Source organism: Capsicum annuum, chromosome 2 (genome assembly GCF_002878395.1).
Source record: "Capsicum annuum cultivar UCD-10X-F1 chromosome 2, UCD10Xv1.1, whole genome shotgun sequence".
In the NCBI taxonomy this organism is placed as follows: Eukaryota; Viridiplantae; Streptophyta; class Magnoliopsida; order Solanales; family Solanaceae; genus Capsicum; species Capsicum annuum.
The window spans coordinates 85,817,867-85,831,812 of NC_061112.1; the positions used below are offsets into that span (position 1 = coordinate 85,817,867).

The following is a 13,946-nucleotide window of genomic DNA, read 5'->3' on the forward strand; positions in this document are numbered from 1 at the left end:
CTTGTTTCCCAAAGAAGTTTATTTGTTTGGGGTGTAGGAAATTTTCATGTGGGGAGCCTCGAACGAATACATCATGCCCTATTGAAGTTAGTGAAGTCAAAGACGATGGTTTTTTTTTTTTTTTTAAATAAGAAAAAAAAGAAATCAAAAGAAAAAGGGAAAAAGGGGTAGACAATTAATGGCCTATGGGGACGAAATCACACGTGAATTTCCCAATAAAGTTGGATTTAAGTTATTAATTTATGCTATTTGTGCCTTTTAAAAGGCTAAAATAGCTAGGTTATTCAAAGTTATCAAATTAATATAGACAATTATCTATCATCCTAAACTATTTAATCTAATAATGTAAAAATTGATGGGTCTTAGAATAAAGGAAATTTAAGAGTATGAATAAGGGGTTTCGAAGTACCTCTTCTCTTCCAACTATATCACAAACATATGCGCTTGGAACATTATGAGTAGAGTTTGTGTAGCTGCACAAACTTTATTACTGACCCTTCAAGTTTTACCAACTCCAATAGCTTCTGCTGCTGCAACAGGAAAGATAATTACAATTTTGAGCATAGATGGAGGTGGCATCAGAGGAATATTCCTGCCACCTTTCTTGCTTTCCTTGAATCCAAGCTTCAGGTATTCTTTTTACTTTTTTCAATAACCCCCAACAGTGAATGGATATATCATTCATGGGTAAATCTGCATAGAGTTCTTAACTAAAATATTTCAGTAAATTTTTAAAAAGGACATAAATATGCTATTGATATAAAAGGTAATTAGAATATGTTTAGTGCATTATATGTTTTTTTTTAACGAATAGGTTACCAATGTTAAAAGTGGATAGTCCACTTTTATGCATTATTCATTTTTTTTTCATATAGTGCATTATCTAATTTATTTTATATAGTGCATTATTTTAGTGCATTATTCATTTTTTTCATATAATGTGTTATAAAACATAAAGCAAAGAAGAAGAAGAATAGAGAATAGAGAGTAATTCTTATTTCTCTTCACTTGAGAGGTGTCTTGATGGGATGAATTACAATGAAGCAAAACCCTTTTACTTATAGGGGAAAACTAACCTTGGAGTTTGTAACTTTTCCATAAATAAACATACACAATATATGGTAAAGTAGGTATTCACTATATATGCTAAAGTAGATATTCACTATATATGGTACATTTATAACACTCTCCCTTGAATGTCTAATTGATAGATAATGTGCCTCGTTAAAACCTTACTAGAAAAAAACCCAGTGGAAAAAAATCTAGTGAAGGAAAAAGAGTACGCATCTCTAACAATACTCATATAAGCTGCCTCATTAAAAACCTTACAAGGAAAACTCAGTGGGACAAAATCTCATAAGGGAAAAAGAGTACAGTGCGTATTAACTCCACATAATGAGAACATCCTTGGACCTTTGCATCCCGATCTTGTGCACCATCTTCTTGAAAGTTGCAATTGGAGGAGACTTGGTGAATAAATCAATCACATTGTCATTTGAACGAATCTATTACATGTAACTTTCACCATTCTTTTGGAGCTCATGCATGTAGAAAAGCTTTGATGAAGTGTGTTTCGTTCTATCTCCTTTTATGAATCCTCCCTTAAGTTCTGCTATGCATGCTGCATTATCTCCATATAAAATCGTGGGTACTTTATCACATTTCAAGCCACATTTTTCTCGAATGAGATGTATTATGGACCTCAACCACACACACTCTCGGCTTGCTTCGTGAATAGCTATAATCTCAGCATGATTCGATGAAGTGGCTACGATAAACTACTTTGTTGATCTCCAAGATATGGCAGTACCACCACATATGAACATATAGCCTATTTGAGACCAAGCTTTATATAGGTCAGATAAGTGCACAACATCAATATGATCAATAAGATCGGGACTACAAACTTGCTAACAAATTAATTGAAAAGAGCTATATCAGGTCTTATAGTATTTGCAAGATACATGAGTACATCAATTGCACTAAGATATTGTACTTCATAACCAAGGAGTTCCTCATTCTTTTTTTGAGGTCGGAATAGATCCTTATTATGTTTCTCATTTAAGTAAAAATTCTATTGCTTTTGAAAACTCTCCAAGATTTCCAATAATACTCAAATCATCAAATTATCTCTTATGAGGATAATTAAAAATTCCCCAGAAACTTTATATGCTTCAGGCATTTTGAATCCTTTAGAGATTTTCATATGGATTTTTGTCAAGTGACAATATCCAAAATGTCAAGTGTGACATCTTCAAGTGTCTGGACTACAAATCAAATAATTTTTATACTTACCAAAATTCATTCTTTCGTGTCACTTGATAAACATTTCTATGTCAGCATACTTAAATAAACGTAGAATTCGGATTCTCGTAATACTTTATAATATTGCACCAATATTGTATCAAAGATATTATTGATGATATATCATTTCATATCGGTTCACAGTATGACATAACATTTTGAGATCCCATCACTTCATTATTTTCTGGTACCTGAACTTCTCATAAGGTTTCATGAAGTGTTATGTCATAGGCTCTTCAAGAGCATATTACCTTCTAATTATGATTATTTGCTCTTTATTTTTCAAAGATTATTTCATTTGAAATAGATTAGTCTATCATGCTTCATGCATGCGTAGACTTTGTCCTTTATGAACACAAAATAAGAGCACTTGCAGCTTAAATATGAGATGCGTTCGGCATTCGACTTGAATTATCTTTTGAATGAGGATCTGATGATAATTCCTAACATATTTCATAGCTGCTTATAATCTTCCCCTTCTGTTAGAAAAACTAACACACATCCTCTATCTTTGCGCATCATGGTATATTCATTAATCGTATACCGTACATCAAAACTATTAGATGGAATAGTTGGTTCCTGGCCTTGAACCAATTGAGAAGGAAGAAATAATCATAATTTATTGGTCTAATGCATACAAGTGTTATTGTATACAACATATCATATTTCAGACGAATACATGAAGCTTTGTTCTCATCAACAATGGTTTAGCTATTTATTAAAGGCATTCAATTCCAAACCATTTTCATCAAGATGAATTGTCTTGACTGCACAATCTGTAAGTTATGCGCTTAACTCTATTTTATTGAGCAAACAACTTAATGAATGTCAAACTACAGGTTGACAATAAATGTACATGTGATTATCTTATTAATGTATTTTTTTAATATATCACATGAAAGGTGAACGGGCCCTTATTCACCTTTTATATTTTTCAGATTTTGAGGGATCCAATTCAATAATTAGTTGGCCCAACCAACTTATCATGAGAACAAACAACATGAATAATTCTTAAAGAATTTTCTAATTCTTCATTACATGTCCAATACTCAATATGCACATCTTTAGGATGTCATAATCGTTCATGTCAACTTATGAACTTTTATTCTAGCAAACTCCAAGTTTACCATGACATGTACTTTTTTACTTTGGTAAATTTCAAATTTACTATTACATGAATAAATTTCAGATTTACTACTTTAGAAGTAGATTTCAAAATAACTCTTCTCGATGATTTCAAAATAACTCTTATCGTTTGTTTTGCCTCATCCAGAGATGGGTTGTGAAGCCATCATAATCAAGTTCACGTTTGTCGATAAGCTTCACTAAATATCATCACATTCACTGAGGGAATGGATCTATGCTTATAAAAATTAAAATTCTCATTCCCATGAATGAAATATAATCGTGTCTTAAGACTATCAAATTGATAGCTTATAACCTTTTTTATGATATTGCTACTTCAGGAGCAAATCGAGGCATATGATCTAGAGAATTTTTCTCTAACATATCTTATGATCATAATTCGCATGTGAAAATATCATCACTTTTGATGATCATTATCACATTGTCCCTCCACGCATATATTTGTGCATTCAATCACTTGTCTTCTTTCTGACATATTACGCACTGCTATCATATACACTTCAAAAATGAAGTAACACTACTAAAAAAATGCCAAAAAAGCGACGGCCAGCGTCGCTGTTTTGGGCAAAAGCGACGAAAATCCGTTGTTTTTTTTTCGTCTAAAAAAGGGGCGTTGTTTTTTGAAAACAACGGCATGTGTCGCTTTTATTACGATGGAGAGCGTCTCTTTTTGAAAAAAAATCAAGTTACTTTTTTTTAGAAAAAGTGACGCTGTGCGTCGTTTTTGGTTCTTCATGTGAGGAACACATGATGAACAAAAAACGACGCATAACATCGTTTTATTGAAGGAAAGATTAAAAAAAAAAAAGGACATTTTCCATCGTATTTTGAGAAAAATATTTTTTTTTCATAGTGAAGACAAAAAGCGACGTTGGCCGTCGCATTTTGTTCTTCTTAATAAAGAAAAAAGTGAAGTTGGCCGTCGCATTTTGTTCTTCATAATGAAGAAAAAAAAGCAACGTTGGTCGTCGCTTTTTGTTCTTCATAATGAAGAAAAAAAGCGACGTTGGCCGTCGCTTTTTAAAAATTTTATTTTAAAAAATTTCAGAAAAGCGACGGATGAAAAGGATCATGTCCGTCGCTTTTCTGTATTTTTTTTTTTGATGCAAAAATCTGCATTTTTTGCATTCCACCTGCCAAATAAAAATGCAATTCAATATAAAATAATCATACAACGCACAACATTATCAAAACATTCAAGTAATTCAAATCAACAACAATCCAAAATACAAAATACTTAATAATTAATCCAACAACCACCAAAACACTTAAACAATCCTAAAGTTTTTTCATTGGAGTCTACAGGTGTCTGAGATTTCTTTTTAGCAGTTGACTTCGAGCTCTTACATCAAAACATATAAAAATCAAGTCATTAGTTCATATTTCATGTGACTACACTTAATATTTTCAAGTTACTAGTATACATTTCAAGATACTATACTTAAACCATTTTCAAATATCTAATTGACATTTTATTTCACTATACTTAACCATTTTCAAATAACTAATATACATTTCAAGTAACTACAATTAACCATTTTCAAATAACTAATTCACATTGCAAGTCACCACACGTAGAATATTTTCAAGTTACTAGTACACATTTCAAATCACTACACTTAACTATTTTCAATTAACTAAATCACATTTCAAGTCAATATACTTAATCATTTTCAAGTGACTATACTTTATTTTTTTAAAGTTATTAGTACACATTTCAAGTAACTACACTTAGCCATTTTCAAGCATCAAGTTCACAATTTCAAGTAACTACACTTAACCATTTTCAAGTCACAAGTTCACAATTTCAAGTCACTACACTTAATCATTTTCAAGTCACTACAATTAATAATTTTTAAATAACTTATTCACTAGTACACATTTCAAGTCACTACACTCAAACCATTTTCAAATAGCTAATTAACATTTCAAGTCACTATACTTAAGCATTTTCAAGTAACTACACTTCAACCATTTTCAAGTCACTAGTACATATTTCAAGTCACTACACTTAACCATTTTCAAATAAGTAATTCACGTTTCAAGTCACTACACTTAACCATTTTCAAATAACTACTTTACATTTAAAATAACTATACTTAACCATTTTCAAGTCACTACACTTAATCATTCATTTCAAATCACTATACTTAACCACTTTCAAGTAAATAATTCACATTCTAAGTAACTACACTTAACTATTTTCAAGTCACTAGTAACCGTTTTTAAGTCACAAGTTTACAATTTCAAGTAACCACACTACACTATTTTCAAGTCACTACACTTAATAATTTTCAAATAACTTATTCACATTTCAAGTCACTACACTCTAACCATTTTTAAATAGCTAATTGACATCTCAAGTCACTATACTTAACCATTTTCAAGTCATGTACTAGCATTTCAAATCACTACACTTAACTATTTTCAATTAACTAATTCACATTTTTAAGTCACTATACTTAACCATTTTCAAATAACTATACGTAGTAACAATTTTCAAGTCACTAGTACACATTTCAAGTCACTACACTTAATCATTTTCAAATAACTAATTCACATTGCAAGTCACTATATGTATCCACTTTTAAGTAACTAAACCTAACCATTTTCAAGTCACTAGTACAGATTTCAAGTCACTATACTTAATCATTTTCAAGTCACAAGTTCTCAATTTCAAGTAACTACACTTCATCATTTTCAAGTCACTACACTTAATAATTTTTAAATAACTTATTCACATTTCAAGTCACTAGTACACATTTCAAGTCACTACACTCAAACCATTTTCAAATAGCTAATTGACATTTCAAGTCAATATACTTAACCATTTTCAAGTAACTACACTAAACCATTTTCAAATAACTAGTACACATTTCAAGTCACTACACTTAACCATTTTCAAATAACTAATTCACATTTCAAGTCATTACACTTAACCATTTTCAAGTAATTAATTCACATTTCATGTCAATCCAAGTTCTGTGGTTTCTATGTGAAAATGGAACAAAATTGAAATTGGAAAAAATAAACAGAAGTGTTAACTATTAGTTGCTTGATGTTTGTTTTTTTCCATAATAAAAGAATCACTGGCTCCAGAATGTTTTTCTAGTATATTTGTTTTGTAATTTTTGATAGTATTTGTTTTCACCCTTTCAGTATTATGATCAGTTGATGCAATGTATATGTTCCAAAATATATGGATATTGTTGTCATTGTGTGCTAGTGTTGGTTAGTTTTTTATTTTTTTGATTGAACTAGTTAAGGAGCTGATTGGAGTAGTTCAATTAGGTAATATATTCATTAGTATTAGAAATTAATAATTTGAAAACAAAAATAAGAAACCTGTGTGCTTTGTAATAGAACTTCTATTAACTTCATATATCTTGCTTTTATAAGGAATTGCAGAAGACAACAAGCAGATGAGACTCCCACGGGTTTCTTCCAATTGAATCCCCAATAAATACAACCCGTCTATTTTGCAGCTTTTCCAACATAATTTTTGCATCGAATCTACTTAAGAGTAAATATAAAATTCAAAATTTGCATTCAATAATCATGGAAAATATTAATAATTTGAAAACAAAAATAAGACTAATTTTTTTTTCTAAAGCACTAGTTTGAAATTAAGGAACCGTGAATTAAAAGGAAAACAGTTGAACATCAAAAAAAAAATAACAACATAGTACAATAAAGGGGGCCGACATTATATGAGGGCCTCATTCCGCTTGCCTCTATTTACGCCGATGGTAGCGGCTGGATTGGCTGGCGGTAGTTGTGGCATCGATTGTCCAGAGAACGGCGGCGGCTGACAGATAGGGTTGTTGGTGATGGTGGCACGTTTCACCGGCGGGAAATGAAGAGAGAGAAAAGAAGGGTATAGGGAGAGGGGAGGCTTCTCCGTCTATGGTTGCGCCTGTGGTGGAAGAGGTGGCGGTCGACGGCATCCATGGCTACTAGCAGAGAGAGGAAGAGAGAGATGAGAGTAGAATATGTTAGGGTTTGGTGAATATGTTAGGGTTTGGTCATGGTTTTGTTTAAAAGGGAAGAAGAGGATGATTTAATCTTAGCCATTGATCGTATCAGATCAATGACTGTGACTTAAGAACTAAAAGGATTATATTATAAATTAAATATTGGGTCTGAATTTGGGTTAAAATTGAAATTGGGATTAGAGATTGCAATTTGGGGTCAAAATTAAAATGAATTTAAGCTAAAATTGACGTAATTTGAATACAAAGATGGCTAGAAGTTAAATAAATTGAGAAAGTTGAATTGAATTCGGACTTCTATTTAATAAATATAATAACGATGAAAATAATAAGATGTCGAAATTAAAAATAAGCTACGTATGTAAAATTAATGTTACGTAAACATTGTTATATAAAAATTGTCGTTACTAAATTTTTAAATAAATTAAAACAAGGCATAATACAAAAATATGACCCTAAACTTGACACTAAATTAAAACATTGACCTTAAACTTTAATAGTGCACAAATAGGACCTTTAACTATTCAAAGCCTGAACAAATAAACACCTCAATCCTATGTGGCAAAACGCGTGTTGTACACGCAAAACGGCGCGCGTCCAAGTTGAAATTGAAGGATTTTTTTGTTCAGCTTTTGTATAGTTAAAGGGTCTATTTGTGAACTGACAAATTTAAAGGTCATACTTATAATGTGTTTTTTTATTAGGTGGCACCATATGAGTGGATTAGTAATCCAAGTCAGAGCAAGTGAGGTACACGCGTGTAGTTGCAAAATTGGAGTGTTTTTTTGTTCAGGTTTTATATAGTAAAAGGGCCTACTTATGCACTATCAAAGTTTAAGGTCAATGTTATAATTTGCTCTCAAGTTTAGGGTCATATTTATGTATTATGCCTTAAAACAATAATAGACAATGCATTTGTAAATTTTTTAATGCTTAGACGACCATAAAAAATAATTAGGGGTGATATAATCGGATCACGATTGAAACAACGAATCAGACATGTTTTAAATAACTTATAACACTAACTAGAATTGATATAACAAAATTATAAAAAAAATACTTGTGAAAAAATTTAAATGAGTTGCATATAAGACATCAAGTTAATTTAAAACTGTAATACCCCGGAAAAATTTTCGTTGAAATTTTGTGCGTAAACATGTTGGGTTCTATCTTCTAGAATGAATTATATATTTTTCGTGCAGAATGTCTTAGATTATAACCCACCATTGAGTAGAGTATCGAATAAGCTTTCCAACGATATCTGGATCATCCAAAACAGACACCTGAGCGACAATTTATGAACATTCCGATCGAACCGTGAATAGTAGTGAAGTAAAACGTGCAGGAAAAAGTACTGAGACCTGGCGTATTTTTGCTCCAACTTTAAATGATCATAACTCCTTGTACATAATGATCTGGGTGATCTACTATATATCAACGGAAATCTCTGCTAGTCCTCTTTCCAATGAAATTGGTTTCATCCAATTTTTCTATCGGAGCAAAAAGTTATGGTCGATCTACTTCAGCATATCAAAAGTGAATTTTTGGGTCAAATTCAAACGATTATAACTCCTCGTACACAATGATATGGGTGAGATACTATATATTAATGGAAATATATGAGAGTTCTCTTTCTAATGAAATTGGTTTCATCCAATTTGGATATCGGAGTAAAACGTTATAGTTGATCTACTTCAGACTATCAAAACAGTTCACCAAAGGACAGATTCGAGAATTATTTGATTTTTAGGGGCGTTTTGGTCATTCCCCCTCACCCAAAATCCGTTCAAACCCTATATTAAAGCATATTAGAAGCATTATATGTCATATTTCATCAAATTCCCTCAAAAAAAAACCCTAAGCTCCTACATCCAACTTCAAGAACCTCCAAAGTTCACCATTAATTCGGCAAATTTATTCAAGATTCCAAGTTCCTAGTTTAAGAACTCCAAGAACCATCATTCAAAGGCACGATTAACATCTCAAAAATGAGTATCGAATCTAAAGTTCATCATTCAAGGTATGTGGGGTTTTTCAACAAGAACTCTCTTTCGTTCTTATGCCCAAAAGTAATTTTCTTTACAAAGGCACGATTTTTATTTGATTTTTACGAATTTGTAGCATGAACCCATATCTTATGATGATTATTATGAAATCTTGATGTTTATGATTTTGAAAGATGAATTTATATGTGTGGAGATATAAAGCATGAATCTTGAATGATATTTATCATGATTTTGATATTTAGGTCGTGAATCCCCATTGAAAATTGTGTTTTTTTGAGAAAGTGTGTGTTATAAGCACGTTGATGTTGAATATTTGAGATATTTTGAATGATTTGACCTTTTGGTCTTAATGAAGTTGTTTTGAACTCGAGTGTGAAAGAAATCCACAATGTGGTTGATTTTGATAGATGGGAAGCATGATGTCTCCCGACGTATATTTATATATTACTATAATTATTTAGTTATGGATTGTCTTTGAAATGATCTGAGCTAAGTCCGGGAGAAATCTTTAGCACCGAGTGGGAGGTATAAAGCGACCTTACTTTCCTAGAACTACGTACCCCTGTAGGAGTGAGCTTGAGGCTGATTTATATAGTGATCACTAGTTTATGTGGATTTGATATCGATAGTCCTACTCCGATGGCAAGGATAGGACGGCTCTCCCCAATGTGGGTTGTACGTTGGACTCTATGTATCTCACATGGTTTATGTCGGTTATAGGATCTCCCAGTGTGTGTGTGTTTCCTTGTGTCAATGGTGAATGGTGAAGTGATTTGAAAGTGGAATTGTGAAAGTTATTCTTTCGAAAGATTTAAATGATATTTACATTATGAGAATTGATATTCTTGATGAACTGAAAGTGATTGACAAATTATATGATGACTCATATGTGTTATTGTACTTATTTCATCCTCTCATAGTTATGATTATTTTCTTCGTGCTATGTAAGTCTTTCATACATTCTGCATATTTCTTATAATATTTATGATGATGATGTTTATAAAACTGCATACACCCCCATATAGTCGGTTCCTTTCCATGGTACTGACCCACATCTTCAGATGTGGGCTGCATTTTCTTGGAATGCAGGTTCAGGTGCTTAGTTCCAGGTTCGACAGTGATTCTTCGGGCACATTATTCTACATCCTCTGTTGTGGTGAGTCCTCATGTTCCGAGGACGTGATGCCTGATGTTGGTTTCACAGAATTGTTTACATTTGATAACTGAGTATGAGTCAATTGGGGCATGTCTCAATGGCTCGCTGGTTTTATTGATTTTCTTAGAGGCTTGTCAGACTAGTATAGATGTTGGGAGTTGAATAATAAGTCGTATTTTGTTATCTTTCTGAAATTCTTTTATTCTTGGATGATGATTGCTCTGTTGATATTTGAGGGTTATTTATGGAAACCCCGTTGATTTGTGTTGAACTGAATGAAAATGGCTCAAAGGGTTAGCTTGGGGCTACTCGTAGCCTCAAGCACCGTGTGACGCTCCGAGACCCATTTTTCGGGGCGTTACAAAAACATTAAGATTTAATTTCTCAATTTTTATTAAATATTATTAATTTTTTAATGCTAAAATAACTTATAATAATTAATTAGGAGTGATGTAGTAAAATTACGATTGAAGTGGCTGAAGAAGATAGCACAAAACATCAAGAGTTAATTTATTATTTTATTTCTATTTTATCTTTTTTATCAAATATTATTATTTTTTTAATACTTAAATGACTTATATTAATTAATTAGGGATAATATAGTAAAATTACAATTGAAACAGCTAAAACAGGCAGCATAAGCAGGCATGTCGAAGACGTGTCTGCTTATTGTCTTTTATTATTAAGAGTAATATATATATATATGATTGACTATCAACTTCCAAATATGTACTATATACATCACTACACAAGTATATTACCTCATAATACAATGTATTTTACTTCTACTCTAATTAATTATCGTTTAATTTAGCTTACATTATTATATTATAACGTCAACAATATATTATTACTTTGATATCAATGTATTCAATATATATAGTTGATTGACTATAAACTTCACAATATGTACTAGATACATCACATACACATGTATATTACCTCTTAATACAACGTATTTCATATATACAATGATAAATTATCATTTAATTTAGCTTATATTATTATATTATAACTTCAACAGTATATTATTTTCTTGATCAATCGATCGTATGATATCAATGTATTCCATATATAATTGAATACATTTAATTTTTTAAATATAAACATTATTTATTTAATAGTAAAATAAAAATATCAAATATCAATGGACAGTGTCATTTTCATAAAGTTAATTTTTATTGATTTTTAACAAAAGCGGCATTGTCCGTCGCTTTTTGTCAAAAAATATAAAAAAATAAGAAAATAATTTAAGATTGTGACGAATAACATCTCGTTTCTATAATTAATATTTTAAAAATAAATAATTATAGAGACGTTGTCCGTCGATTTTAATAAAAATAAATAAAAATAAAAATTTAATGTAAAAAGTGACTCTATCTGTCGCAATTTGTAATTATTTTTAATTTTTTTATTTTTCACAAAATGCGACGGACAGCGTCGCTTAATAAAAATAAACAAAAATAAAAATTTAATTTAAAAAGTGACGGACGACGTCGCTTTTCAAAATTTAATTTTTATTTAGTTTTAACAAAAGCAACACTCTCCGTTACTTTTTATAAAGAAAAAAAATTACAAATTGTGACAGACAACGTCGCTTTTCTGGAATTAATATTTTATAAAATAAAAATTATAGAGATGTTGTCCATCACTTTTAATAAAAATAAATAAAAATAAAAATTAAATTTAAAAAGCAACGGACAACATTGCTTTTCAAAAAATTATTTTTTATTTAGTTTTAACAAATGCGACGTTGTTTGTCGCTTTTTGTAAAAAATAAAAAATAATTAAAAATTATGACGGACAACGTTGCTTTTTTAGAATTAATATTTTAAAAAATAAAATTATTGCGACGCTGTCCGTCGTTTTTAATAAAAATAAAAATCAAATTTAAAAATCAACGGATTAAGTCGCTTTTCAACAACTAATAATTATTATTTTTAAATAAATTATGAGGCTATCTGTCGCATTTATTAAAAAATTATAATTTTTTTAATTAGTTGGCACAATAATTCGCGAAAAAAAGCAATGGATATTAAGACGTTGACCGTCGATTTTAATAAAAAATAAATTAAAATTAAAATTAAACTAAAAAAGAGACGGACAGTGTCGCTTTTCTCGTCGCTTTTTAAAGTGACACAGTTCCTCGCTTTTTTTTGCATCGCTTTTTGGCCTTTTTTAGTAGTGTAAGTTGTCATATTTCACACTTATCATATATTGCTACCACATTCACTTCATGGAATGGAGCATATTCAATGGGACATATTTCATGACTTTTCATTAAAAACACATTATTTTGCCTTAGCCATCATGATATCATCAATATGGTGCATTGAGATTCAAATTTAACGTCTTACCCATATAAAGGCTTCTTAGACATAAATTGATGGGACTTAAACCCAACAGATTATCATCCCTTTTGATAATATTATTCTCGAGGAATAAATTTAAAACTTAAATGGTTCCAAACCAATTATTTTTTCTCAAATCCAACAATAATTATATTATTAGTAACAAAAGAAACATAACATAAGAAATTACTTACCTTGAAATTACCTTTAGATTTATAATCTCATCTTGTTTGGTAGAGTCTCGTGCTGATAACGTGTTATAAACTTATAAAGAATAAAGAAGAAGAGTAGAGAGAGAATAGTGAGTAATTCTTATTTCTCTTCACTTGAGGGATGTCTTGATGGGATGAATTACAATAAATCAGAACCCCTTTACTTATAGGGGAAAACTAACCTTGGAGTTTGTAACTCTTCCATAAATAAACATACACAATATACGATAAAGTAGGTATTCACTATATATTGTAATGTAGACATTCACTATATATGGTATATTTATAACATAATGCACTATTTTAGTGCACTATTCCTTTTTTTTAATTGGTAAAATGACCTTCTGAACCCCTATACTATGTTGGTTTTGTAAGTTGGACACTTCTACTTACATGTTTGTCATCTGGACCCTTGAACCCACTAAAAAGCAACATTTTAAACACTTTTTTGGTGAGTGTAATACACTCTCGCCACGTCAGCTACCACATCAACTATCATATCTGCCACGTCATCTTCTATGTTAGTTTTTATGTAAAAATATTAAATATTAAAATAAATAATTAAATAATAAATAAACAACCCCCCTCTTTCTCTCTCTTTCCCTTTTTCTTTCTTTCCCGTTCTTTCTTGGCTGCCTTCTTTCTTTCTCAATTTCTTCTTCTTCTTCTTCTTCTTCTTCTTCTTCTTCTTCTTCTTCTTCTTCTTCTTCTCCTTCTTCTACGGAAAAAATAAAAAGTGAGGGACAAAAAATTTAAGAAGTATGAAAAGAATAAATTTT

At 30.7% G+C, this 13,946-nt stretch overlaps 1 pseudogene; it reads left to right on the plus strand.

The window, feature by feature from the left end:
- Window positions 1-454: 454 nt before the first annotated feature.
- Window positions 455-13,946, plus strand: part of LOC107857852 — a 66,686-nt pseudogene continuing 53,194 nt past the window's right edge.